Source organism: Marmota marmota, unplaced genomic scaffold, assembly GCF_001458135.2.
Source record: "Marmota marmota marmota unplaced genomic scaffold, marMar, whole genome shotgun sequence".
Classification (NCBI taxonomy): Eukaryota; Metazoa; Chordata; class Mammalia; order Rodentia; family Sciuridae; genus Marmota; species Marmota marmota.
The window spans coordinates 10,666,625-10,674,528 of record NW_026000272.1 but is presented as its reverse complement, the minus strand read 5'-3'; the positions used below and the strand labels follow the sequence as shown (position 1 = coordinate 10,674,528).

Sequence of the window (7,904 nt, the reverse complement as noted above, 5' to 3'; positions counted from 1 at the left end):
CCCTGACTGAGGAAACACATAAAAGCTCTTGGACCCTACTTATGATAACCAAAATAACTTTACTGGAAAAAACAATCATTACCTCAACACAGCCTGAAGTGGTTTGTGTCTGTTAGAGAAGATAGTCTCAAAAGTCAAAAACTATCAGATCTACATGACTAAGGGACTAAAATGGCATCTCCACTCCTATGGGCCAAGGCCCAAAGCACTCAGTAGTGTTTTTTAAGATCTTTCAAACACATTTAGTAAATATACCAGTGGTGCTCTCACTTGGAAAAAGGAGAATGAAAAGTAGAGAAAACTGTATATTTTTATATAAGGTAACTTGGTCTACACTATATCAGCAAAAGACGTGAACAACTATTAAAATCATTCTAAGTTTCATTTGACATTTTTCAAAAACCCAAATTAATTATTTACAGTTATCAAATGCATTTAATGGTAGAAAATCAATAATGATAGTAAAACACTATTATATTGAGCATACTGCATGTATAAAGCAAACAACCCCATGTTAATATTTTACATTTCAATTTTTACAAATGTAGACCAGAGACACAAACGTGTCACAAGTAAATATCATAGCTGATTTCCAAAGGTATCTAAAAGCCCAGATGCATAGATGGCAATCTATAAAACTGTTTCTCTTTCCAAATCTGTCTTACTCTGTTACACACACACACACACACACACACACACACACACACAAATGCACACATACATCCACTCACTCACTTTCAGAGAAAGAAAACAGTATAAAGTGGATTAATACTAGATTTTTTTCCAAAAAGTCTGAAACTTAAATACTAACTCTGCCTTTTACTAACTTCAAGACTTGGGTGGTACAAATTACCTGATGCACCTCAATTTCCCATTAATAAATGAAATAAATGTATACACTGCATATTATACACTATCTTTGTAACCTCCTCCCTGGCTCTTTTTTGATGACCTAAAGATCAAATGAAGATGAAGCAAAAGTATATTACATGACAGGCAAGAAGATGAGCACTTTCCCTAAATAAGATGGAAGAGAATATGACCTATGCAACAAACACATGGTTAAGGAATTGCTATCTACTTCATGGCATCTATCCAAAATTTCTGCCCATAAAATACAACAGAATAATATATATTAGTCACATATAATTTAGTCTAGGAATGCAAGGTAGATCCAACACTCATAAACACAATACCACCCACACTATCAACAGCCTAACCAAAAAAAATTGTGTATATCTATAAGATGCAGAAAAGGTGTGTGATATATGCAGCAGACATTCATGATTAAACACACATACACACACCCACAAATAACTAGAAATTGAAGGGAACTTCTTCAGTCTGATAAAGGGTATCTATGAAAAACCTATGGCTAATTAGTATCTACTGGTGAAAGACTAAATGATTCCCCACTAAGATTAGGAACAGGCAAAGAACCCATTCATACACAAGGAATTCACTCTTCCCACTCCAATCCAACATTAACCAGGACAGAAGTCCTAGCTAAAATGTAAATTACAGAAAAGAAATAAATATTTATATAGATTAGAGAGGAGCAAAACTGTTTATTCATAGAAAACATAATTATCAATATAGACAGTCCAAAAAAGAATCTCCAAAAACTAATAGACCTAATTACTGACCTTATCAAAGTAGGAGAATATAAAATCAATATATAAAAATTAATGGCCAGAGGCTGGGATGTGGCTCAAGAGGTAGCACGCTTGCCTGGCATGCGTGCGGCCCGGATTCGATCCTCAGCACCACATACAAACAAAGATGTTGTGTCCGCCGAAAACTAAAAAATAAATATTAAAATTCTATCTCTTTCTCTCCTCTCCCCCCACCTCTCTCTCTCTCAAAAAAAAAAAAATTAATAGCCAGGCATGGTGGCACACACCTATATAATTCCAGAGGCTCAAGAGGCTGAGGCAGGAGGACTCCAAGTTCAAAGCCAACCTTAGCAACTTAGTGAGGCACTAAGCAAATTTGCAAGAGCCTGTCTCAAAATAAAATAAATAAATAAAGAGGGCTGGGGATGTGGCTCAATAGCTATGTGCCCCTGGGTTCAATCCGTGGTACCAATAAAATTAAAATGAAAAATAAAAATCAATTATTTTTTTATATGGCAGTGAACAAATGAGGAATTAAATTTTTTAAAGAAGCATACAATACTCAGGATTCAATCTAACAATGTATTGTTAGGATGTATGAAAAATACTGATGAGAGATATGAAAGACCTAAACAGAGAGATATACTTTGTTCGTGGATTTGAGGACTCAATATCATAAATATAGTTGTCTCCCCTCATTCATGGTTTCTCTTTCTGTTGTTTCAGTTATCCATGGTTAAGGCATGGTCATGACTTGATAATCTATCCTTCTTCTGAGGTATCAGCAAGAAAGTCAATGATAGCCTAATGTTGTCACAATGCCTTTGTCATTTATCTCACTTCATCTCATTTCATACACATGGTATCATCTCACATTACCAGAAGAATAATGTGAGTACAGTACAGTATTTTGAGAGAAGGACCATATTTGCATAACTTTTATTATAATCTACTGTTTTAATTGCTCTATTTTATTATTGTTGTTGTTAATCTCATATTGTACCTAACTTATAAATTAAACTTTATCACAGGTACATGTATGTACAAGAAAAAGCATAGTATGTATAGGGTTGAGTACTACCTGTGGTTTCTTCTTAGAATGTATCTCTTGTGGATTAAGGGGGACTACTGTATTTGGGAGGGGGGTACCAGTGATTGAGCTCAGGGCACTTTACCACCGAACCACTGAGCCACATCTCCAGCCCTATTTTGTATTTTATTTAGAGATAGGATCTGAGTTGCTTAGCGCATTTGCTATTGCTGAAGCTGGCTCTGAACTCACAATCTTCCTGCATCAGCCTCCTGAGCCACTGGGATTACAGGTATGCACCACCATGCCCAGTTAGGACTACTGTATGTTAATTCTCCCCCAAATTGATATACAGGATCTAATTCACCCCAAATAAAATCACAGAAGGCTTTTAAAAGAAATTTGCCAGATGATTCTAAAAGTTATATGGAAAAGCAGAATGACCCAAACAATTTTGCAGAAGAAAAATAAAGTTGGGAGTATTCATGGCAATTAATTTCAAAACATACTATAAACTGGGTGCAGTGGCTCAAGCCTGTTATCCCAGGGACTGAGGAGGCTGAGATAGGAGAATGGCAAGTTCAAGGCCAGCCTCAGTAACTAACCAAGAACCTTAGCAACTTAGTGCAACCCTGCCTCAAAATAAAAAGTAAAAAGGGTTGGGGATGTATTTCAGTAGTAAAGGACCCCTGGGTTAGATCCCAAACAAACTATTCTATAAACTACAATATTCAAGATAGTATGGTATTGGCAAAAGGATAAACACAGATCAATGGAACAGACTAGAGTCCAGCAATTGATCCACACTTATATGGTCAATTAATTTTTTACAGTGTCAAGTTAATTCAATAGACAAAAGGTAATCTTTTTAGTCTTTTCAACAAATAATGCTGGAATAACTGGGTATATGTGTATTTAAAAAATGAACTTCAATCCATATATCACACTATATATAAAAACTTTAAAAGGGTCATAGACTGAAATGTAAACCCTAACGTTATAAAACTTCCAGGGAAAAAATTAAATCTCTGTGATCTTGGGTCAGGCAATAATTTCTCAGATAGGACAGAAAAATCATGAACCATTAAAAAAAATCCTGAAAAACAGAACTTCATCCAAAGCTTAAAACTTCTGTTCTTTGAAATTTTTAATTTGAAAATGGAAAGACAAGTCACAAACTGGGAAAAACATTTACAAAACACTTATTGATGAAGGACTGATATCCAGATATTTTTAAAAGACCCTCAAAACTATATAATTTTTAAAACCCTGCCAATCAAAACAATGTTAACAGATACTTGCTCAAATTCATTATTCATTTTAGGAAAAATGCAGAATAAAATTTCCCTATCTGCCCATAAGAATTTCTTGGTGGGCCGGGGCTATAGCTCAGTGGCACAGTGTTTTCTTAGCATGTGTAAAGGCCATTTCTTGGCTTTTTTTTTTTTTAACAAGGGATCAAACCCAGTGCCTTACATGTTAGGCAAACACTCTACCACTGAGCTACTGCCCCAACCCTGGGCTAAAAAACTGAAAGACAGACAATAACAATATCAGTGAATATACGGATCAAGTAGAACCTTATATGTTGGTATTAGGAATCAAAATGGTATGGTCACTTTGAAAAACAGTTTGGCAATTTCTTAAAAGGGTAATAAACACGCTTGTCATAAAATCCAGCCATCAAACTCCTATGTATTTACCTAAGAGAAAAAAAAAAAGATATGTCTACACAAAAATCTAAACTTAAGTATTTATAGCAACTTTATGCATGATCATCAAAAACTGAAATCATTCCAAATATCTTCCAACTGGTAAATGGATACACAAATTGTAGTACATCCATATAGTAGAACTCTACTCAACAATTAAAGGTAGAAAATGTATAAATGCAATGCCATGGATTATTCTTAGAAATATTATGTTAAATAAGCTGGACTCAAAAGGTTGCAAACTTTGATCCAAGTAGCATGAAATTCCAGAAATGGAAAAAAATAAGGACAGAAATCAATCAGTGGTTGCCACAGACTGGCAATGCAGGGAGGATAGTAACTACAAAGGAGCACAGAGTTGACAGAAAATTCTATTATTTTGATTTCAGTTGGGGTTACAAACTATAAAATTTTATCAAAATTCACTGACTTATACACAGCTAAAAAAGATACCTTTTCCACACGTAAACTATATTCAATAATACTGCGATAAATTGTATATCATCTCAAATGACCAATTTTAGGCAGAGGTTTATAACTAATTAAAACTAAAATGCTGATTTCTGATCATAAATTTAAGATCCATGAAAAAGGAACAAGAAGAGATGGAGGGCAGACGAAGTTCATATAAATTCTCTATGTGTACTTTCACTGCTAATTGATATAAATGTGTAAAAGGGGGCTCTGGAAAGAAGGTGATAAATGTATAATTTAGAACCAAAAATGCACCCATAAAACAAACTAACTGAAGATAATAAATAACCAATAACTGTCCTTATCAATTACTTGAGTTTGTAGATGAATCATTCAAAGATCTGCCTAATGATACAGGAACCCATTCAAGTACCAATTTTCCTAATTTTACAAGTGTTCTGGTTTAGAAGATCAGGGAAGAAGCATTTTCATTCTGTGCAATCTCTTCTCTTGATCAGAGTTCTGAAGAAACACAGTAGATGCTTATCTTGGCAGTAGAGGCTACAGGATGGGAGATGGTAATGATCTGTCCAAAACCCCTGAAGGACCTTTTTCACTGTTTGGTAGGCTATTCAATGACAGTTTCAAGCAGCTGTCTAGCAATGGATAAGCCAGTGTGCATGGTCCTGGATTTGTAGGACGCTATGGTCAAAAAATGGTAGGAGTCATATAACTAGCATTCTCAGAGGCCCAAAGAAGATTTAAACTGAAAAACACACTACAGAACACTTGTCTTCATTTATTCACTCATCTATTCATCCCACAGATATTTATTCACTTCTCACTCTGTGCCAGGTTCTGTTATTAAGCTGAAGATAAAACTTGGTCTGGAGTACCCAATGATCTTCACATGGGCAGTGGTGGGGATAAATGAGGTACAGAAGCAGCCAACAAGCCAGAATACATCTTACTAGAAGAGGAAAACTAAAGGTGTGATTTAGTCCTCCTTGTACACCATTTTCTATCAGGTATTCATGCCCCCAGAGTTTACCAGGAAGAGCAGTAGTCACTGCAGGCAGCAATAGAAATATAGTAAGTATGGTATAGCCAAGAAACTGCACAAAATTTTGGGACACTGAGTACCTGATGGAAAATGGTGTGTGGGGCTGGGGATGTGGCTCAAGCGGTAGCGCGCTCGCCTGGCATGCGTGCGGCCCGGGTTCGATCCTCAGCACCACATACAAATAAAGATGTTGTGTCCGCCAAAAACTAAAAAATAAATATTAAAAAAAAATTCTAAAAAAAAAAAGAAAATGGTGTGTAATGAGACAGGGAAGTATGAATTCCAATGTCCGAGGGCTCTGTAAGTTGTGCTAAGGAGTTAGATACTAAGTCTATGGAGTATAAAATAGGCAGGCTGTGAATAGGGGAGTAACAAACTAAGATTTCCATGTAGAAAGATGACTCCAAGAGCAAGTCATGGATAAGCAAAGGAAAAAGGCAGATGTGGAATTTCCTCTCTCTTTTTAGGAGGGGGTAGCTAAAAATCTGGTGATGGACAAGAAAGTTGGTATTAATTGGAATGGCAAAAAGAGTTCCCCCACAACCTCAGTCAGCAGAGGAAATGAGACATTCTCCTGACTACTGCTCATCCCTTAGCTAGGAATGGTGATTGCTCTATCTCCCACTAGGCTAGAAGCTCCCAATGGAAAGTAATGTGCTTGCTGGTATTCACTCTCGCTCTCTCTTACTCTCTCTCTCTCTCTCTCACACACGTACAAACACACACACACTCAAACACACACATACCCTGTGACTGGCTAAAGGTAGATGTTCAGTAACTGAACAGACTGAAGGAATGAGTGAATGAATATATGAATGAATGAATTGAAGGTTTTGGCCCAAGAAACCAATGGAGAGCTACTACAAAACGTGACTGATGAATTACCTTGGGAGTTGATAAGGTATCAATCAGATGGAAAGCTAAAATGGATGCCTTTGAAGATCTCTTCCAATGTCAAGATTTTAAGATTTTAGTCCCTGTCCTGCCCCTTGTAAAAGTACCAAGTAGCTGCAAAAGGGATATGTGAGGTTTGTTTTAAAGACAAAAAAATTAATATTTTTAAAGTTCCATAAAGAATATCCAAGGGTAAGTTTATATCATGAAATAATGAGCTAAAAGCTGATGGTAGATTTCTTATTAAAAGATTTCCAGAAAAAAGGAAAACAATGATTGTCATAATTAAGCTTTTGAAAGCAGGCAGTATGGTAGATGAGATAGTAGAGTCTGCAGAGACCCCTCCACACTGGAAGGATAGGGCATCAGATGCTTGGAAGTCATCCTAACAGTAAAGTCTAGGAAGAAAGAGAAACAGACAAAGACTGTGTAATTAGAAAAGAAGATGAAAGGGCTGGGGTGGTGGCTCAGTGGCAGAGTGCTCGCCTAGCACATGTGAGGCCCTGGGTTTGATCCTTAGCACCACATAAAAATAAATACATAAAATAAAAGTATTGTGTCCAATTACAACAACAACAACAAAAATTCTTAAAAAAAAAAAAAGAAGAAGAAAAGAAGATGAAAGGTCAGCACAGTAGCACATGGCTATAATCCCAGCAACTCAGAAAGCTTATGCAGGATGATCTAAAGTTTGAGGCCAGACTCAGCAACTTAGCAAGACCATCAACAACTCAAGAGAGCCACTGTCTCAAAATATACAAATAAAAATAAAATTGAGCTCTTTTTCGTGGTGCCTTGTGGGTGATCAGCTGCTCTAAGATGAAGGTGAATATCTCCTTCCCAGCTACTGGCTGTCAGAAACTCATTGAAACGGTCAATGAACACAAACTTCGTACTTTTTATGAGAAGCATATGGCCACAGAAGTTGTTGCAGATGCTCTGGGTGAAAAATGGAAGGGTTATTGGTCCAAATCAGTGGCGGGAATGACAAACAAGGTTTCCCCATGAAGCAGGGTGTCTTGACCCACGGCTGTGTTCGCCAGCTACTGAGTAAAGGGCATTCCTGTTATAGACCCAGGCGAACTGGAAAAAGCACAAATCTGTTCTAGGTTGCATTATGGATGTCAATCTGAGCGTTTTCAACTTGGTTATTGTAAAAAAAAAAAAAAAAAAAG

The 7,904-nt window shown here is 36.5% G+C and overlaps 1 non-coding gene across 1 annotated transcript; it reads left to right on the top strand.

The window, feature by feature from the left end:
* The first annotated feature begins 982 nt into the window (after nt 1-982).
* LOC125614363 lies at nt 983-1,107 on the top strand. Its single transcript, XR_007344973.1, has one exon. It is a non-coding gene; the product is annotated as a U6atac minor spliceosomal RNA (small nuclear RNA).
* Nucleotides 1,108-7,904: the final 6,797 nt, after the last annotated feature.